The following is a 21812-nucleotide window of genomic DNA, read 5'->3' as shown; positions in this document are numbered from 1 at the left end:
TGCAAATGTTTTTTTTGGGAGAATGACTGTACGTATTGCGCGAAGCCAATCTCCTGAGAAAAAATAAAGATGGCTGCTGCCACAGGAAAAGGGACTAAGTCCCATTTCCCATTTCTATGGTGGCGGCCGCAGGCAGGAGGATCACAAAGCTCCGTTCCAGCAGGTATTATTATTATTATGCATTTCGTTTAAGGCGCCTCATGCCCGTAGGACTCAGGGCGCACATCAGGACAGACAAAACATACAACAAGAAAGCTAGACTCAAAGAGAAAGGAGAGGAGACCAACAGTATGAAGCAGATTTAGCCTGGCTTAAGGTTATACAACTAGGTTTTAACAGCCTGTTTAAATACAGACAAGGAGTTGGATGTTCTCATAGCCAAAGGGAGGGCATTCCATTCTCTGGGGGAGTGTACAGAAAAACAAACACCTCCAAATTAACCTAGCCTGAACCGTGGCTGTTGGAATTTATGTTTGTCGTTAGATTGGAGATGTCTAGAGGGGTGATCAATAACTAATCGTTTTGAGAGATAGGCAGGAGCAATGGAGGTCCAACATTTGTAAGACAAGGCCAAAAGTTTATGATTGATCCTTTGCCTAACATGCAGCCAGTGCAAAGTCCTAGGAGAGTCCGAGATATGATCTTGTCTGAGAAGACCAAAAACTGCTCTCACAGGGATCTATGTGATCATGACGACCCCCAGAATTTGAACGACCGAAAATGCAGACTTTTATTTTCCTTTTGTTTTTCCAACCCCCTTTACACCACATAGATATGCGTGGGGAGACCCCTGCAGCCCTCCCATATTACTATTATATCGCATACCCCCCACATATATATGTGGTGTAAGGGGGGTTGAAAAAAACAAAAAAGTCGGAATTTCGGGAGTCGGAATTCTGAGGCCAACATTTTGGTGGATTTTCCTCTCACAGTGCTGTTCTGGGTGGTTTGCAGAGACTAGAGATTCCCATGTGTTGTCCCAATTAAAAGGCTGTTACAGTAGTTGAGTCTCTGGTTCACTAGTGCCGACACCAGGACGGATCTATTTGGGACTGAAATTAAAGGACTGATTTGATTAAGAAGTCTGACCTCGTAACCACAAGATGATCTAGTGTGTGATACGTGAGACTTCATACTTAATTCAGCATCCAGATGGACGCCCAAGGTTTTAACACAATCCATAACCATAATCTGGTTGTTCGCGATGTCAAAGCTCTTATACATGATGTCCAGTTTTTTTAGCCCTTGCCCAGTGGCCACAAGGAAGAGCTCTGTCTTGTTGTCATTGAGTGCCAAAGAATTTGCAGCCATCCAGGACTGGATTGCAGCATACACCTGGTAAATGGTTACAGAGTCCTATGAGTGATTGCCTGACAATTCGATGACCACCTGGGTGTCATCTGCATAATTGGTGTACTAGCCCAGGCGGTCGAGCAAATTCAACAATGGTCATATAGACATTGAAGAGAGAAGGCGATATACAGGATCCCTGTGGGACACCAGCACTAATGGTGCTAGGGAGTGTTTGTGCTTCCTCAAAAGCTACTCTGGAGACGCAAGGGCCAACAAAGGAGGCATTTCAGTCAGAGGCCATGTCAGAGCAGCCTACTAGGCCCATCAACCGGTCAACAAGAATGACATGGTTGATCAGGTCAGCAGACAGCTCCAGTAGCTTCAACAGTGCTGGATGTCCTCTCTCTACTATGTCCATTAAGGTGGTTTTAAGATCCAGTAGGTCAGTTCTTGTACCCTGCCATGCTCTGAATCCAGACTGGTGGGTGTCTAGTATGTTATTTTTCTCCAGGAAATCCTGGAATTGAAGAAAGGCCACTTTATCTAGGATTTTGAGCAGGAATGGGACATTGGTTATCAGCCGATAACTATTGGATAGAAGAGGGTCGAGAGAGCTCTTCTTCAGGAGGGGAGTAACCCAAACTTCTTAAAGAAAGGCAGGAATCACACCCTCACTGAAGGATAGATTCACCATTCTGGTGATGCATAGTAACAGCAAGTCAAGAGATTCTTGAAAAATATTTGCTGGGCAAGTGTCCCCCCTTACATGATGTATGTTTTAGGTTGGTGGCTATTTTTAGGATCACTGCTTCAGGGCTTTGTCTAAAGTTGAAATCAGGTGTCAAAAAGTCAGAGTTGGGAGCCAGTTTGTGTTCCAGCAGGGCATTTGTGCCAGGTAGCTGTGCGCGAATAGCTTCCTGCTGGCCATGAATTGTATTAGAAAATTCCTCCTGGATTGTTTGGCACCAAGCAGAGTCTTGTTTAATATTAGTGTTATCAACACTCTTGCCTTCAACTTCCTTCAAGATTTTGAACAGTTCCCGAGAACTGGATTTAGCATTGTTAATTCTACTGTTGAAGTCTTTTGATTTGGTCTCAATAATGGCATTTTTCAAATTGACAGATTTTTTATAATTGGTTCGGGTCAAGGGTGATGGGTTTCCACACCATTCTCTTTCCAGAGACCATTTTTTCAGTATAAACTGAAGAATGCCATCATTAAATCAGGTGTTTTTTAGACTCTCTGGCATAATTCGTTTTCCTTTTTCTGGGGCTAGTACCTCTATAACAGAGGAGATGACAGAGGACAAGTGAGAGACTAGGGATGTGACATTTTCAAATGAGTCTGGGGGGAGCAATTTAGGTTTCAGTAGTGAGGAACATGCAGATTTAGATACATTTTGCAACACTTTTTCGGAGTTCTTAACAGCTTATCCAGGCTAACAGGTGCTTCAGGGAGACATATCGTGAAGTTAACCATGAAATGGTCAGACCATGGGCAGCTGGAGGAAGTGGTGTTTAGAATGTTTAACCAATGTGTAAGAACCACGTCCAAAGTGTGACCATCCCTATGTGTTGGTTCTGTGATCCATTGGATATTACCCAAAGATGATGACGGGTGACATATGTTTCGCTATACTATTAAGAAGAGCCAAAAACTGCTCTTCAAATACCAGCATGTCCTTGAGTGGTCTGAAGATGGTAAGAATACTGATAGAGACATTGGGATTTATTTTTACCTTGATAAGTAGGCGTTCACACCCTGCTAGTCCTGGAGGCTCCACCACATGACAGTCCCATTGTTCTCTAATGAGAATTGCTACTCCTCCACCCCTCTAGTCAATAAGATCAGCCCTCAGGATTTTATAATCCTGTGAGACTGCAAGGGAAGCAGCATGATTGGTTGTGTCACTCAACCAGGTCTCAGTGACGCCCAATATATCAGGATTGGAGGTAGTGGGAATGTTCCATCTCTGCTCCATGCTGTACTAAGGAGCATGTATTTACGAGTGCTATGTTCAGACATGAGGGTTTCAAACTGATATCCTCTTTGTCAGGTCGTTGGACACCAGTAACTTTGTGGGTGGCGTTGTATACAGTGTTGGTGCATGATGGAATTTTTACAGTACAGCTCTTATCAGATGGAAGTATTAGCACCTCCCGGGTATTAGAGCTGGGTGCTTCCCGACTGTCATCAATACTAGGTTGAATGTTAAGTACAGGCAATGAGTGGTAGAGTAGTGTTCCAAAATACCCTTGTGAGTATAGCGAAAATGTAAGCTATTGCATAGTTCATTAGACAAGTCACTGAGATGGGCCATCTTTGGAACGGGGGTGTTTGCAGGGCTTACCTGGCGAAGGGAGATAGGAACAGCAAGTTACGAACATCAAAACACACTGAGCGCTCTCCCCACTCTTCCGGGACACGAACCGGCCCAAAGCGGCACCTCCCCCAACGCGCCTCCGAGGGCCTTAAGTGCTCTAGGGATGCTGAGCTGTGTAGTTCAGAAGAGCTACAGCACAGGTGTGCAAACAACGCCTCGTGCGGTGGTAGTATCTAAGTGGCAGTTTAAAAGTGAAAAGCAAACAGCGAGGAGACACACTTGTAGTCCAAATTAACCACAACAGCAGAGAATCAAGCTATAATATGAGGCAGTTTGTTCGTGAATCTAACATGTTTGAAATACAGTAGATCTGTGCAACTTTCAATAACAAATGGAAAATGGAATCTAGGACGAATTTAAGTACAATTCAAAATCTTCAACATACAGTCACACAAACATGTATGAAGCAGTTTAACAGGCAAACCAAGCTAGAGGTAAAGGTAAGTGGAGAGATAGGGTGAGGGTGGGGAAAGACTATGCTTTGCTTTTGGGGGTGGTGAGAGTGGGTAGGCAACAGTGAGAGTCTCCCTGTTGCCTCCCTACATTTAATTGTATTTATTTGTCATTTGTAAGGCTCCTATACACAAGTGTTTCCAGGCACCACAAGACAAAAAGGAGTACTGGGGGTCAGAGGAGAAACAACAATAAAAAATGGTCTGACTAGGCCTTGTGACATTCAGAGTATGCAAGTACAGTCACAATAAGTGCAAGGGAGGGGAGAAGTGTAAGAAGGCTGGGGCCCGAGGGGCTGGGCAAGTACAGAGGGGAGCCGAGTAGGGCAAGTACTGGGGAGATGGGGTACAGGTCAGCTAGTGTGAGGACGGGGTGGACTAGATTTAGGCTTGTCAGGGAGGGTGCCTGAAGGCAAGTGCTGGTTAAGGGGTGTTGGGGCAGATGGGATGAGGAGGGCCTGGCCCCTTTAAGGCACATAAGGTACCAGGCACCAGTCGCAGTGGCAGGGGCCCATTAGCAGGGATGCGGGAGAGGAAAGGAGGAGGAGAAAAGGAAAGTCTTGAGAAGTTTCCAGAACTTCAAGAGATCCGGCTCAAGTCTGAGAGGGGCAGGAAGTCTGTTCCAGAGGAAGGCTCCTGCTGAAGAAATAGATCAACCCCCCCACGCTCTGCTTGTAGATACGCCTGATTTGTAGAGATTTGGAGCCAAAGGTCCGAGGGACTCTGGCAGAGCGGTATTTAGGAAGGGAAAGTTGGATGTAGCGGGGTCCTAGGCCCAAGAAAGCCTAATGGATGATGCAGAGGGTCTTGAATTTGATCATTTCCATCACCGGGAGCCAGTGAAGAGATGTTAGGGCTGGAGAGATGCAGTCCCAGGGCTTCAGGCCAAGCATAAGTCTTGCAGCTCTATTCTGGATTAGTTGCAGAGGGAGGAAAGAGGCAGATTGAGGAAGAGGCTGTTAGTCCAGCCTAGAGAGAACCATTGGCTCTGGAGACATGGAGCTTCTGGGGAAAGGTGAGGAAAGGACGAATGCCTCTGAGGAGGTGGAGCTGAAAGTTGGACTGGATTTGAGAGCAGGTCTTCAAAGGTGTTCAGGAGAGCAGTTTCCTTGACTCTGGATGCTCTGAAGCAAGATTGGTTGTCATGGAGCTAGCCAGCAGATTTGGTGTGAAAGGTCAGGGGAGTGATGGGGTGCGATAGTTAGCCGGACAGGAAGGGTCTGCAGACGGCTTTTTTAGGAGAGGGCACACAAGAGAGTGGTTAAGGGGTTGTGGCAAGGAGCAAGTGGCAAAGGAGTGTTTACAGAAATCATCGAAGGCTGGGGAGAGAGAGGAGATGTTGTCCTTGATAGTTCTGTAGGATCAGGGGAGCACATGCTTGGAGGAGACCTCATTCGGTGCAATGGGAGAGAAGGAGGGGAATATGGGAAGGTGAGAGGGGGCCAAGGTAGGCAAGAGCCATGGGAAGGTGGGAAGGGGAGTGGAGGAGAGTGAGGACAGGCTGTCCAGTGTTTTGGTGGAGAAGTGAGAGGCTAATGCATTACATAGGGCCTGGGAGGGAAGTGGAGAAGAGGAGACTGCAGTAGGAATGGCAAGTTCCTTGCAGATTTTGAAGAGTGCAGCCATGTTATTGGTGGCCCCAGAAATGTAGGCGTGGACAAGAGCCCTCTTCTTAGAGCGGATGGAGAGATGGTATTGCTTTTGGAGCAGGCGGCAGGCCAGTTTGTCAGAGGATGTGCTTGAGGTCTGCCACTTCTGCTCAGCAGCTCTGCACTTGCATTTTAGAGTGGCCAATTCAGAGTCATACCAAGAGTTGCACTTGGAGGCAGGCTACATGCGGATTGTCATGGCAGGGGCAAGGATGTCGAGAGTGTTGGAGATGGAGAGAGGCAAGTGATGAGTCTGTGTGAGAGCCAAAAGCGGGGGTGGGTGGAGGAATGAAGGTGGAGGCAAATGCAGTGACTGACACGCTCGTCATCGATCAAATGACGGAGGAGTCTGGCAGTGTGGGCAGAGGCATCGCCTGGGGGCCATGGATGTCCAGGTGGGATGAGAGGAGAGAGTGGACAGACCAGGAGAGAGGGGTAGTTAAAGGGTTAGAGAGAGTGATGTATGCTGAGATGAGCACATCTAAGGTGTGTCCAGCAGAATGGGTCAAGCCGGAGTGAATAATTGTGGGGGAAAGAGTCAGAGAAGTCACAGAAAGGTTCAGTGGCCACATCTGGAGAGTCTAGATGAATATTAAAGTCACCAAGGAAGAGAGTTTGGTGGAGGAGGTCAGGAGAGAGGAGAGGTTGGCCCATTCAGAGAGGAAAAGGGCGGTAGGTGCAGGGGGCCTATAGATGGTAGGGAGGAAGAGGTAGAGAGTAGGAGAGACATCTAGCCTGCAGACTATGGATTCAAAGGAAGAGTAAGATTGAGTGGGAATGATAGTGACAGGGACCCAATCGGGGAAGACAAGGGCCACTCTTCCTCCAGGCAGATAAGTCCTAGGATTGGAGAGGATATTGTAGCCTTCAGGGAGGAGAGTGTTGAAAGCAATGACAGAGCTGGCATTGAACAATGTCTCGGTAAGCGCAAGGATGTCGAGGTAAAAGTCTTCAAGGAGGTGACAGATTTTAGAGGAGTGTTTAACAGCAGAGCGAGAGTTGAGGGTAGCTAAGTGAAGCTGGTTGCTACCTTTAATTTTTTTCTGAGGTGGGGTGGGTACAGGGACGTGCCACACCAATTGGATGGGGGGCACAGTGAGGTGGAGGTCAGAGGAGTGGCAGAAGCGGGGAGGAAGTTAATGAGAAACGAGAGACACCTATCTAGAAGGAGGATGTTGGGCTAAGAACCCTGGGCCATGATAGTGCAATTTTTGAAGACATTGATGATGCTCCTAGATGATGAGAAGTAGGCCAAGAGGGCTTGCCACTTGCTTCCAACATTAATGGGCGAGGAGGAAAAGGGGACAGGATAGAGACCATATGAAGTGTCCAAAGGTCAGGAGAAGGGACAGTGAAGAGGATGTCCGTGAAAGTCCATCTGAAAGAGGCATTGACGTAGGTATCAGCAATGGGGAGGCCTGGGTTGGAGACCAGGAGTTCTTTCTTAAACGTGTTCCTTCCAGACTTCGAGAGAGGTAGGCTAGGTGATAGAGTAACAACTAGAGTATATGGGAGGCAGAGAGCATCATGAGTACAGGGTCAGGAGAGGGACTGCACTGTGCAAGAGGAATTCACCGCTGGCTTAGCAGTCAATACAGGGGAGATAATACAGAAATAAAATTCGATTTTTGCAGACTAGTCAAAATGCTAACAGTTACAATGCAGCAGCTGAGATTTGAAAACATCTAGATTCGATTTTTGCCCAAATTAGTCAAAACGCCAACAATTACAATGCAGCTGCTGAGATTTTAAAACATCTACATTCGATGTTTGCAAACACTAGTAAAAAAAACAGCAATTTCAATGCAGCAATTAAAATGTGAGGAAGGTGGGGACGATGTTACAACTACAGGCACATTGCTAGAATTTGAGTTCAGCAAGCAGATGTAGAGCAGGTAGGCTGATAGTATAGGGAGGAGATGAGTGAGAAAAAACGTGAAGGTGGCAGTCACACAGAAGGTATAGAAAGGGGGGGGAGAGGTAGGAGGCAAACAGGATCTGGGCTCCAAAAGTGCAGAGCCAATCAGTCAGGCAGGGGGGAGAGGCTCTCCGGGAAGCACTTTCTGGCAGGGCATTGCAGCAGGCATCAGACGAGGACAAACGGAGTGCAAATCAGAAGATGCAGGGTGGCGTGGCCCTGCAGCCATGAACGGACAGGCCAGACATGGGGACTAGTGGTGGGCCTTTGTCAGGGGGCTGGCTCAGCATGCTAGCTCCCTGATAGGTCTTTAGATGGTCAAGGATGTCCAATCACAATTCATGTAGGGACGGGTTGGCATGGCACTTCTTTGTGAGAGATGGCATCCGCCATGTTGGAGAAGGTGGGCAAAATGGGAATCAACTGCCCCACTGGGCTGCAGCGATGTTAAATGGGGCCGGATGTAATAAAGGGGCACAGCCCACAGAATAATGCCAAGAGCCCCTCAGGGCAATTTAGAAGCTGTAAGGTGAAAAAGTCATCATGGCATAGAAAGGAGTCACTCAATTCTGACAAAGCCCAACTGGGCTTGCTTGCATTGCAGTGATCTTGTCGCGCGCTTCAAAGAAATTGCCTTGTGGTCACTGGAGGCTTGATGCTGCAGGATGCGTTAGGTGCTGGAGGGAGTGAGGCAGGTAACAGCCAGACAGGTGCCTTAGTGGTTGGCCTTTGTCAGGGGGCCGGATCAGACTGCCAGCTCCCTGATAGGCCTTTAGATGCTCAAGAATGTCCAAACACGATTCATGAAGGGCGGGCTGGCATGGTACTCCTTTGTGAGAGATGGCACTGGTCATGCTGGAGAAGGTGGGCAAAAGAAAAAAGTGGCGCCACCCGGGGAATTGCCTCGGGTGCCTGGAAACAGCAGTCGGTACACTGTTAATTTCTTGCCCGCTCTTTCAGCCACCTGATTGGCTGAGCGCCCTTCCCCAGGTGTGGATCTATTATTATTCCTCCACATCTTTGTTTTAGATATTAATGCATGTGCTTTGAATGAAATTATGTTTGTAATCGATTTTTGCAAACAATAAATCAACGATAATGAGGATAATTGAAAGACATTAATAATATACAGTACTGCCCTTCATCGATTCCGCCTCAGAATGCTAAAAGTCATTCTGAGTTGGAGGAATCTGAACAACCTGTCCCTGAATAGTGCCAAACTGGAAATCTTTCTGCTAGACCGACCAACCCCATCCTCTCTACCTTTCACTTGCCCCTGAAATAAGGGCTCATGTTATTCCACAGAAGAAGAGACCTCAACCTCCGTTTTTTGGTGTAACAACAAGCTTTCACTACACCCTAAATCTTAAATTACCACATCAACTGTTCCCACAACATCTTTCCATACATCCCTACCAACCATTAACTTCCTTTATTAAGGCCACCATCCTTTCCTAACTCCCTCTCCACTGGACTTCCTTAATCAACCACAGTTAAACTGTAAGTCATGTAGAACGACAACAGTGGGCTAATTGTAGGCCCCACAGCCACAGCCACTGATAGAGTACTGAACTAAAGCCAGTGCTGATCTATCATCTTTAAGACTCATTGCGCTTCATTACGAGGTTGGAGGTAGCCTTGCTGGTTTTACCGGCATGGCTACCTCAAAACTCGGATCCGGGTCCGGCACCCGTGAATGGGCAATTACCAGGCTATTCCAGCCCAGCCGGACCCGGTAATTGCCCTTTCGCGGGTGCTGGGCCCGGTACATCCCCATTCGATAGGGCTCAATGGGAATGGGGAGGATGGTAGCACTGGTACCATTAATGACGGTACAAGTGCTACCATCATGTTCTGCTCGTGGGTGCCGGTACGGCCACCAGGTCAGACCTGGTGGCTGCAAGGGCAACCGCAAGCAGAACTCCTAGTATGGCGGTACGGTAGCAACAGTGCCGGTAGCGATATCGGCGCCATTGTTGCCTTACCACCATACTTGTAATGAGGCCCGTCTCTCCCACTGGGCATGCACCACGTTTGACCTGCATTCTTTCAAGTTTGTACTAAGACACACAAACCATCAAGGACCCTCCATTCACCTAGTAGACTGCTTCTTGACATCTAACGACAACATAAATAACGTACCAAGGTTAATCTTTGAACTGTTCAAGCCTCAAATGTGTCATTCTCTTAATATACTGGATGAAGAAATCTACTCTGGCATCGAAATAAGCTTTAAGTCTCATGTTTTCTGATGTTTGGTATTGACCTAATAGGGAGCATGAGGAGAGGGCCTTATTTACTTATAGAAGCCTGTGTTCCTCACAAAAAGCTGGTGACTCCACTCCAGACTCCAATGTATGTACTGCACCCTGAAGCTTCTGGATCCATACTCCTCGTAATACCACTTCCTCTTGGGCCCCTATCCTAGTCAACCAATTACAGGGCCTACTTCAACAGCCAGGTGGCTACCTGTGCTCTGGGATTCCCTATGCCAATAAAATGGATATGGGTATCTGGCTTGAGCCCCAGAAGCCCCTTCCATTGTGGTAATGTTATTTTTAGTTATTTTATGAGCAACCCCATCACTTTATCTTGGCTTCCTCAACAAAAACAGCATCCTTATCATATCAGTCACCTATCCAGGGTGCTAACAGCAATAAACTGTGTCCAGCCTATTCCTGTGACTTGCAGACTCCTGTCATCTGTTCTGAACACCCTGATTGTAACTGTTTGTACTGAACAAGTGTTTCCATGCAAGGTGAGCACCCATTCCCCAGGTCAGGCCATAACTCTGGGTACTAACAGATAGGCCGCTTATTACACTGCACTGCCTCAACAAGGAATCCATTGCTGTGTTACTCACTCTGATACAGTATGACATCCAAAGCAGGATTATCAGAACTGCTGTACCATGATTGCTCAAGGGTGTGCCGGTGCTGCACTTGCTTGCCACAGACACCTTTCAGATCACTATGTACATGCTGCAAGGCATGTTAGAGCCCACCTTTTCCATCATGGCTGGCCAGGTGCTGGATGCACTTATGTGGCATGTACCTCAGCACATCTCCCTTCCCACCATTCTGGATTCTTAATGGTGCTGATGCTTCCGTGAAAACCATGCCTGCAGGGGCCGGTGCTCCCGGCAGGTCAGACGTGCCAGGAGCACCGGCCCCTGCAGGAATTCTTGTAGTCTGGCAGTCCAGAAAGGGTGCCAGTTCATTACTACAAGCACCCTTATTTCCGGACCGCCAGACTTGAAGTGAGGCCCTTTGCCTTGGGACATGTTTGTCACAAGTTCTGCCTGCGGATGGCTACAGCAAATGGGAGATTCCGGATGAATTGTATTTTTACAAATGGGCGCACTGGACTTTGTTTTTGGCTTGATGCTATTTCCGCCCAGCGCAGATACCGAACTTCCGTTCAGAGTTGCTTTTCGATGGTAATTCTGCCTGACGGAATTACCCTTAGCACCAAGGGTTTGAGATTTCACCTGTCATCCATACATATTGATTCCTCTGGACACCACAACAGTAATGGTGATTTGGTCAGGCAGAATTACCGCCAGACTTACAGCGAAACTCATTTTAACACCACATCCAAACTTTATAGTTCTCCAAATGACTAAGTATGGTTAGAAAATCTTGTGAACAAATAAAGCGCCAAGTCCACTGTGAATTATTTACTAGAGGATTGAAGCATACAACCCTTTTATCATAGACATATTTGTCAAATAAAAAGAGTCATGGTCATTCGTATATTCCCAGCATGCTCTTTGATTTTATGAAAAGAAACCATGAACCCTCAATTGGTGCCATTTGTTCACTTCCCTTTCTCATAGCTGCATTTTGAAATATAACAATATGGGTACAATATGGGTTCCAGTCGTCTTGACATCATAACCTTCTATCAGAAAATAGCGTTCATGGCTACTTTTGGTTTTGATCATTTGCTTGGCACAGTAAAACAAGTATAGTATTTTTATTATGAGTAGGGTTGCTCGAACTTCCCAAACTAGATCCCAAAGGTCGAACTCTGCCACAGATCTAAAGGTGGCATTTGAAGACCTCCATCCAATTGGAAAGCTTGAGACTTGAGAGGGGAAATCAACCAGCCAATTAAAGGTCATGAGCCATTCTAACACAAGTTAAGGGGCTTTGAAAGCACTGGCTTACTTCAAGCCTCCTGTGTTGGTTTTGTTTGGCCATCAAGTCAGCAGCGGACAGGGCATGCATACAAAACAGTAGTTGTGGTGGAGTTTGAGTGCTTCTGGCTAGTTTAGGAGTGTTTTTGATGGAGTTCGCTGTTCATTGTATTTCGGTGTTCCTTGAAGCCAGTTTTATCCCCATTGTCTGTATGTGTCCTTTAGGCTGCCTCTCTAATCATCTCTTTTTACCTTTACTACCTTTTGAAAAAACGAAACTGTTCCTACTGCACTTCCCCCTGTTCCCTTTTTGTCACCACAAACATTTAAAAATTAAAATAAAAAGTTACCTAAAACCTGTTTTCTTATGTTTGTAGATAAACCTTTTTGTGTGAACCCAATACTTCCTGTCCTGTGGTCAGTCACGTTTCCTACTGTGTGCATATCTCAACAACCCTTTCGCTTAGTGTGTGTCTTGAGAGAATCCCTTTGTTTGTCTCTGTCACTTGTTTTGTTTTTGCACATTTGGACCTTAGGCAACAGGTCCTTTTATATGGCGGAAGTGCCAGTGGCAGAAGAGGAGGAGCTGGACTACTCCTCACCTCTGTTTTTGAGCATGAGGTAAAGCCAGAGAAGTAGGTAGGGCAGCAATACAGTGCATGAGAATGGGAGGATAATGTAGAGTAAAGGGGTGGATCGTTGAGGATGGGGAGAACGTGGTTGAGGAATGGGAGATGGTGGATGAGGAGAAGGAAACGGTGGTTGATGAGAAGGTTATGGTTACCAATCCAGAACAGGTTGTGATGTCTGCAGAGTCACTCAAAGGACAGTTGTAGAAGGTGGGCCAGCATCTTGGCATTTATGTTGCATGGAGGAGCTACCCTGGGAGCAGCAGGGAGAGGTAGCCACATACGTGCAGTCTGGCAAAGGGGAGAGGGGGATGATATTTATGAGGCAGTAGAAGACAAAGAGCACCAGATGAAGTAGTCAGACATGGGCCCCTAACTATGGCTGAGTAGGAGGAGAATGGAGCCAATGCACCATTGCCTGCCTGTGCAGAGAAGGCAAGGTGGGATTAGGCTTACCTCAAGTGGGTGAAGATAGGTCGAAAGACATCCTCTCCCATGCCCTCACTGTTCATGGGTATAGGACCTATTTAGCTTGTCAGAGAGTGTGACTGTTAGTGGGAGACAGGCAGTGGAATATGCAAATCCTGACAGGAGACATTTCTTTGTGGTAGTCCAAGTAAGAGTGCATTGGCCACCTCCTCGACATGCAAACAATTTAGGTTGTGACACAATGTTGTGTTCAAGCAGCACACATCAAGTGCCAGACATACCAGCCTGCAGCAGTAAAAATGACACTCCAGCTCATCACCGGTTATGCCTTAACATGCATCCTCCAACCCCCACCGACTATGGGCCATCCCACCTGCCTCCCCGACCAACACAATCTGATCCATTGGCACCAGGGTCATTTTAGAACCACTCACAATGAAGTCCCCTAAGTGTTGGTAGAATATAGGTTGTGGTGCCATTTGGGGACAATTACATTGTGGAGTGGGGCTTCAACAGTTTGTAAGCAGGGTAAGCCCTGGCATATATATATTCTAACAGATAAATGGGGCAAAACACCTAAAGAAAATATAGTCAATGCATACAGCGTGCATTCAGAAGTGTGAGAGTGATCCTGGTCCCAGGTGTTCTACTACTGTCCTCTGCATACAAACAGAGACATACAAAGGACAGGGAGAGCAGCTAAAATGTCCATGCCGCACAGGTAACTACCCCTGGTGAATGCTGCCCTGCCACCTATCTAATAGTGGATAGAATAAAAAGATGGTAGATTATATCTTTACTGGTTAGAACAAGCACTCTTCTCTCATTATGTATACTGTGAGAAACCAGAAGGTGTCTCTTCCACTAGTCCCCGGGGTCTGTCATCCAGGTGGCCTGAACACGGCTATCACTTTTGGATCCAGTTCTTGGGGGTGGATCAGTGCAGGAGGATCACCTGGGTGAGGGGTCTTCAAGGAGTGGAGTGGGACACCGGATGGTGAGACATGGTATCCCCTTCCTTGTAACACCTTTACCCCATCCTACCAGGTAGGATATTTACGAACTCTACTCCCATCTCCCCAGCCCCCACTATTACAACACAAACACTTTCTCATGGACAGCCCGCTAAGGGAGAAAACAGACTAACACCTGAGCTGTATACCAGACATGTGCCAATACAAAGGTCAGGCGAGGTCAGGTTATTACTGACCATCACACACACCTGACTTTCATTACACTTCCCTTCGGATAAAAGGCATGAGGCAAAGCACATGAGGAAACAGCAGGTCCAAGATAGCAATTTAACGATAGATGAAAGATGGCAAAACAGAAAGGGATCTCAAGGAGCAAAGTTCCCTTGACCTTTTTGACACAGAACCGTTACTTTCATGAAACCTCGAGAATAGAAAGCGTAAGACCAGGAAAATAGGCTGAAGAATCCTGCATTGTGTGTCAGAGGTACCCGGGCCCTCCGACGTCAATCAAGGTGGGGAGAAGTGCCATTCACCGGGTACTGTCCTTGGCTCCAAGAACAAATCAGCGTCAGTAAAATCAACACAGCCGGTGAGTTGGGGAGACTGATACAAGACCGGTCTGTGTTGAGGCCAAGGATGTAAGCAGCAACATTGTATCGTGAGCGCTCGAACAAACATTGTAAAAACGCATGTGATAAGAGGCACAAGGGAAGTTTAAATGCGGATGACTGATTGAACTTTAAAGCAAGCCACAATACCTTTGACATAGTGGTCCGACACCACATGGGTGCTCAATCGAAAGTCTCTGTAAGCTACCCAGCTGAGAAGTGACAAGAGGAGACCATTTTGGTCCAAGCCCGGCGGAGGGAGAGCAATTCAAAGAGAACTAGTAAATGTGAATCGAAGTGGTCCTGCAATGGGTCAAGCAAAATCCTGTGCACAAGTCTTCAATTTTGATGAATTTTGAAAAGTTCATGAATGTGGTCCGAACCCGTCAGATGGAGACCAAGTGAAGGTTTTGTGTTAAAGTGGGTGTGAACACGGTGGAGGGGGATCCAAGGTGAATAGTGAATCACCTGATAAATTGTGTACATGTGAAATTCTAAGAAGAAAGGCACTTGGTTGTGTTACATCCAGCCCTCTGAAATAGGAGACATTGAAAGGCAAAGAGACTTTGACACAGAAGGCCCTGATTTTGAGGTTTTAAACTGTATCCTCGTGCTAGAGAAGCCATAGAGTGTGCTAAGCTCGAGTGTGCCACCTTATCCCATGCTGAAAACGCGGGGCAGGGAAGCCAACAGCTTGAATATCCTGAAATGTCATTTCTTGAACACTTTTCTTTTGCATATCATTGTTTCCCACACTATTTGCATTTAGAAGTAAGGATTGGCAATAGGTTTATTAGTATAGGCCCTTTTATTTTGAGAGACTCGACTAGGACTGCGTTATTATTATTTGATGGTCGTAACTTGCTCCCATCTTTGGATGTAGGATTAGATAGGCGTTATTGAACCCCAATTCAAGTTCAATAAACACCCTTGAACTGCGGTCACCGGTGTCTGTCTTACTGTTTGATACCATGCCTTCCTTACAATACTAATGAGTCACTTCAAACCTTTTGTTCAACTCCTAAATATAAAATACTAGAACAACCTAGAACACTATCTTTGGCAAATACATTTTTATTGGCATATAGTCTGGGTTCCCTAATCATCATACTAGATAAAAATTACAAAAACGTAATTGATAAACAGTGGAAATGATTCTCCAACTATGAAGAGGATGCTGTGTAGCTCCTCTAGTTGTTGGTCCCAAATCAATTGAGACAAACCCTTCAAACTGTGAGCACAATACTAGACATTAGAGAGTGGCTGCGCTCATTGGTTGAGCCAAATAAACTGAGGATGAGGGAACAACGGACAACTCAGTCACTACTGTCCGAGTCAAAGGGCCTCATTACACGGAAGGCGGTAATGGTTAACGGCCACCGTTAATGGTAACGGTGACCGTTAACCATTACCGCCTTACTACGAGGTCCCTTAGCGGGTTGGTGCTTTAACGCCTGCTTTTTGCAGGCGTTAAAAACCAACCCTCTAAGGGACCTCGGAGCTAATTACGGCACCGCAAAATTGCGGTGTCGTAATTAGCGCCTTCCCCATTCCCATAGAGCCCTAGGGGGCAGAAATGGGAATGGGGAAGGGCAATGGCGGAAGGGGGATGTACCGCCCCTCCAACCTTGGAATGGGGCGGTAAATCCCCTTTCCGCCAAGGCGGTGCCGGTATTTTACCGGCATGAGCCATGGCGCTAATAACGCCATGGCTCAACGCCTTCCGTGTAATGAGGCCCAAAGTCTCAACCTGTGTTCCCATACTAGTCTATCAGGGAGGAAAAACGCTTTGAAACTCGTAGTTAACACCGGAAAAATACATTCAATGAATGCATAACCAAAACTGCATGATTATAGTCCCCTTTCCTTATCTTCAGCACTCCATAAATCAGACTTCTACACATCCTTCTCACTAAACCATCAAAGTGTTGCTCAACATTGGATTGTATGATAAAAATTATATTTTTATAAATACATCATACAACAATCGCATTGCCTATATTTTACAAATTAAAATTGAATACAAAAAATTGTCTTTAATTTTCATGTTTCACCAAACTTGTAAAGTGAACTGAGATGCTATACAAGAGTATCTTCTTTGTAATTCCAGTTTCAATTATGTAAGAAACACCTCCACCAGCACTTGTAAATAAAAAAAGTATCCATCCTCAATATCTTGGTACAATTCTCTTCTCCAAAATACAATGTTATCAAAAAACACATTCACAAACCCTTACAGTTAGTAAAACCGATACACCATCAATGTGTTAATGCAGCACTTTTTTTTATCCAGACTCGTTCGCCCCGTTAATGCAACACATTTTAACCATGAAGGTTTGCCCCGACATGCACATGTTTCTGTCCCTTTAGTAGTGCCAAATGTCCTGGACGGTCCCATACTATTCCATCCTGATGACTGTAGTTGGCTCACACACAAGTATTCATCATGTGCAGAATCTACTGTGTGATCTTTCAAGCATTGGGTCTGGTGTTGTCTAACGCCATAGTCTTCGGCGAAAAAGATGCAAGTTACATTTTATGAAAGTAAGCGCTTCATATGTGTCCAATTGACATTCAGAAACATAAGCCTTGACAGCACTAAAAACTCATTAAAATGTTACACGAGCCGAGGGGTAGCTTAGTCTTTCTACAGATAATTGAACATTTACAGATGGCCACAATGACCGCATGCCATACCAGAATTTCACGAAATCATACCACTATCTGTCAGTCTAGAAATACGGATACCTCTACTTTGAGGCCGCAAACGCATTTTGGTGGCCGTGGGCCAACAATCTAATGCACGATACGACAGAATATAGGTCTTCGAGTTTGCCAATGAACGGCCATTTTGATGTAGCAAGAATCGCCATTTTGTTTTCTAACCATTGCTCATTGCTTTCTGTTCCTATTGCTTCGCAGTATATTTTCCGCTTACACTGCTCGACTGTGAAACATTGTTGTCTGTATGTGAAAAGGACAAGGCCACAGGGCTGTGAGGATAACAAGAGTTTGCTGAAACACAAACGTAGGCAGCGCCAGGAAGAATGCCCGGCTCCCTCCCGAATGCAGCCTTGAAGCAGAGCTGCAGGGCATTTAATCATTTCACAGCTGCCAGCCAGTCTCGTTATATGGTAGAATATGTTAGAATAATACAGCTAAAGGCTTGAATTATGCTGTTCTATAGGCCCCCCCTTTGCTGAGCCTGCTAGAGCATGTCGGCTCCCAGGACGCGAATAGCACCTGATAGATAACAAGGTCCGGAATGCAACTCCCCCCGTATGTAGTTCGCTTCCAAGAACAGAAGCGCTGTGTTCTATTCAATAACCGAAAGATGCCTTTGCACTCACAAATTGCAAATTGTTACTAGAATAGATGTTTGAAGGTGTCATAGTGGTCGGAGATGTCCATCATCACACCAAGTTCAAAGAAACCCAATAAAGGGGGGGTGTTAACCATGTCATAGCTGATTGTTTGATATGCATTTTGTATATATGTAACTGATAGACCGAGTTGGCCAATTGAGACTTTTGCTTTGCAATAAGACCCTAACTTTGGGAATACAACCTCGTGTCTGGCGTCTCTATCGTGTGTGGTGACCCGCCTTGTTTCCATAGACGTCAGGGTCCCCTAGGGGCCCCTTTCATATCGAGTTAGCATGTGTCAAGAACATATGTGTCAACCATCTAGTCTGAAGTTGGCCCATATGAGCTCCCAGGATGGGAGATGAGCCTGTACCATAGACTTTTATGTGCTTCAACTCTCTGAAAGCTCTCCTTGGTGCCGCACAAATCAGTGTCAGGAGTTCAGGAAAATGAGTATGCTAAATGATAAATTTCTTTGCAGTGGTGGAGTCCTGCATCGAGTTGTTCATCGCTGATGTTTTCTCCCTCTTCTTGTTCCATCCAAACTTTTAAATCTTTCTTTAGTGCATTCTTACCCATGGCTAGCACATTCCCTTACAAATGACCACCCCCTACATATTTCTCGTGCTCACACACATGCTGTTTGAAAGGTGCCACATTGGCTTTAAATTGTATGTCAAAATACATGCATATTCCCCTCAAACATGTTATGTTATTTGGATTTCTATGGCACACTGCTGCCATTGTCTTGTAGGAGTAGGAGAGGGTGGAGGACGTGGCTATGGAGTTAATTGTAGAAGACTAGGTGCTCAACTGCTCATGTTAGTAGAGCCAGTGGGAACTGGCTTGTGTGTGGGTTAGTTCTCTATCTTCTTGTCTTTTTGCCTCAGGGTCTGCATTTACAGATCGAAGGCCTGAGTGGACAGGAGAATCTGTGTGTTCTGGGTGTGTATTATCAGTTGGTTGGACAGGTGTAGCAATTTCAGGGTGTTGTGGTGGGCCAAGGTATTTGTTCTAGCCCTACAGTGTTTCGTGAGTTAGTGACCATTTGTTGAGTCAGGTGCTTGAAAGATGAGGTTTTTAGTTGGTTTGATTCTTTGGATAGATACGCTGAATTGGTTTATGCTGGTGTATTTTAAGTTGTCTTGTAAATTTGGTTTTGATCCTGTTTTTGTCTCACATAATCATCGTTATGCTGTCTTGGGACTTGCTGGCAAGAGGCACGGGGAAGGTCACCCAGTGCCATGTGATGGTCATAAGAGGTGTGGCTTGAGCACTGGACCACATTGTGAGGCAGGCTTTCTTACCATCACAGTGATCTAGTGTCATACCCAATGTTTTCACAATATGATTATTGAGATGCGGAATTTAATTCCTTGTGAAGTATTGTTGACAAGGAATTTCTCTGAAGGGATCAACAAAGCCATGGAGCTGTCAGCATCCATACTTTTCTACAAAGGAAGGGGTTAGTTTATCTATTGCCAACATATGATGGGTGGTAAGGGCAAGGAGTTAGATATGCGAAACATGTGCTCTTTGCCCTCTTTGTCATCTTGCACGGAGCTTCGTGATTTCCTTTTGCCAGTTGCAACTTTTATCAAATTAGATCACCATCTAGTCGTAGTATATTGTGCTGCAGATACGTTTAAATGCACTTCCGCTTAACAAACGCTTGATGTGGTTGGCAGATTCATCTAAATGTATGTGTGGGCACTTTGTGTTGATCTGCCCAAGCTATCTAGCACTTCAAAAGCTTCTGCTCCTAGCTTTTTTTTAAATGTAATAAGATGAAAACATGTAAAGACGCAACGCGCTTTGTAATCAACTTTGGGGACCTTACATTTAATTATAATCTTGAGTATGTAACTGTAGCTTTGAAAGTTCGAGCTCAATGTCAATAGCATAGTAGGACTCTATTATGAGGGGTTTTGCCACGTTTTATTGCTTCACCTGTTACGCGCTAGCTAGGCCTAAAAGAAGCGCGGAGGCGGGACACGTCTGAACACCTTCTTTATTAATTAACCACTGCCATCCCCAACTTTCCAGCTTCCCCTCCGCCTCCCGCCCCGCCCCTCTCCTTCTTTCCCTCTTAACTTCCCTTAAAGGGTCCGTGTCCCTTTTCCCTCACAACACACCTATATTTTATATGGTTTGAGAAATAGTATTTTTAAAAATGTGCTTATGTTTCTTCACTGTGGGATGTTTGGTTGATTTTGAATAATTGTGATTGTGCTTTTTTGTACTTTTAGATTGTAAGGGAGGTGTTTGGTTACGTATTGTATATTGTGTATTTTCTTTGTAAATGGAGAAATCCAAATAAAATGTATATGATGATATTGCCAACATTGCACTGGGACGGGAGAATACCTCTGGGGCAACGTGCTCATCTCGGAAGCAAGATAATGCTAAGAAGCATGGGTTCAATACCAGGTCTTGCGCACTATATAAAAAGGAAATTTCATTTCTTTTTTAATTGCATGATGGTTTTCATTGCATAAAAATAGCGTCACGTGTTTTTGTGATATTTTGTGACGCACCTAAACGCCCTATCCAGTGAGGGGGAAATACATTGTTTGCATGCATGGGCTCTGCAGGCAAAGATGGTATTCTTATGAGGCATGTGAAAATCTGCAAATCAAATCTCTGGTGTAGTGTTCTGGGCTGGTGCAGCACATGTGCCCACTGCCGGCAGATGAGGTGTGAGAGGCTGCACGGTCTCCACTTATTTTGCCAACCCTGAGATGATGCTGTCTCATGTGTGCTTGCCAGCCCAAACGGGTAACAAGCTCTCCCCCGCAAGACATCTTTCTTGCATATATGGCATATGGCAAGATGAGCCTGTGACATGTCTGTCGTAAAATAACTGCACACTCCAGATTCTTTTGGCAGGGCTGACCTAAGTCCTTACCACTCTTCCTTCTATAATTTGCAGAGGATGCTGTGTGGGTGCTGTTGACTGGGGTGCCGGTTCTGCTGATGTGACTGACTGCACAACTGCACTACCACTAGCAAGCGAATCAATGGACCATTGTTTGAACTGACTGTGCACTAGTGCATGGGGAGTATCTTAAACCTGCTTCCTGTGTACAGTATGTGCACTGGACAACTTAAAAACTGCATGCATTCGTCAATGGATGTACCCTATGCTTCTGTCTTTTGTTCTGCTCGGCCATCTGTGGTATCATCAAAGTAGAGATGCCGGAATGTTGATGATTGTTCATGTTCTTCATTGTCTCATGTTTCTGAGGAAGTTTTCAGGAATTAACTCTTCGTCCTCATTCGTGGTTTGCACACTTTGTTGTGGGGCTGATATATCATCTCCCTCTAGCACCTGGGTTGGTTGTGGCTTAACCTCCGTCCCCTACTCCTGAACATTTCTCTATGGCACTGTATGCATGTGCACAGGTGCTGCATGCATAATTAGCATTTCGTCGCGATTCAACAGAGTATTTGGAGAGAGATAGCCCAGTTCTTTGCAGAGAAAGATATCTGCAGCTACCACTTGACCAGTGCGGCCGGCGCCGAGTCCCAACTGCTAACTAGACTTCTCAGTCACAAACTGCTGATGCCTTAGCAGGTACAAAATGCCCACAAGATCCATTCCTCCCCTGACCTATACCCTCTACCCTACCATGTTTGGTTCCTGAAGTAGATTTAGACATGTTCATTTAATTTACCACTTTCCTTCAATAAACACATGTGGGGGTTTCAATGCTTTAGCCGTCTCCTCTGCCACAACACATGCATGGAATTCTCAGCGCTTTAGCCTTCCCCCACATCTATTAAATTAATCTAGGTTTCTCTGTATTGTGGCCTTCTCCTCCACTTAAATGCAGCACCAAAATGAACAAGGGTTTCTCACTGATTTTGCGTTTTCAGTCTCTACAAAATGCATGTGATGTTTTCAGTGCTTTGGCCTTCTCCTCTACCCACTATATTCAGATGGGGTTCGCAGTGCGGTGGCCTTCTC

General features: G+C 45.7%; 1 protein-coding gene across 2 annotated transcripts in view; it reads right to left on the bottom strand.

Annotated features, from left to right (window-relative positions):
* Positions 1-21812, bottom strand: part of LOC138581218 (bactericidal permeability-increasing protein-like) — a 624704-nt gene that overhangs the window by 269088 nt on the left and 333804 nt on the right. The window lies entirely within an intron of this gene.

Source organism: Ambystoma mexicanum, chromosome 3p (assembly GCF_040938575.1).
Source record: "Ambystoma mexicanum isolate Mex_15411 chromosome 3p, UKY_AmexF1_1, whole genome shotgun sequence".
NCBI lineage: Eukaryota > Metazoa > Chordata > Amphibia > Caudata > Ambystomatidae > Ambystoma > Ambystoma mexicanum.
This window is presented reverse-complemented; position numbering and strand designations above follow the sequence as displayed.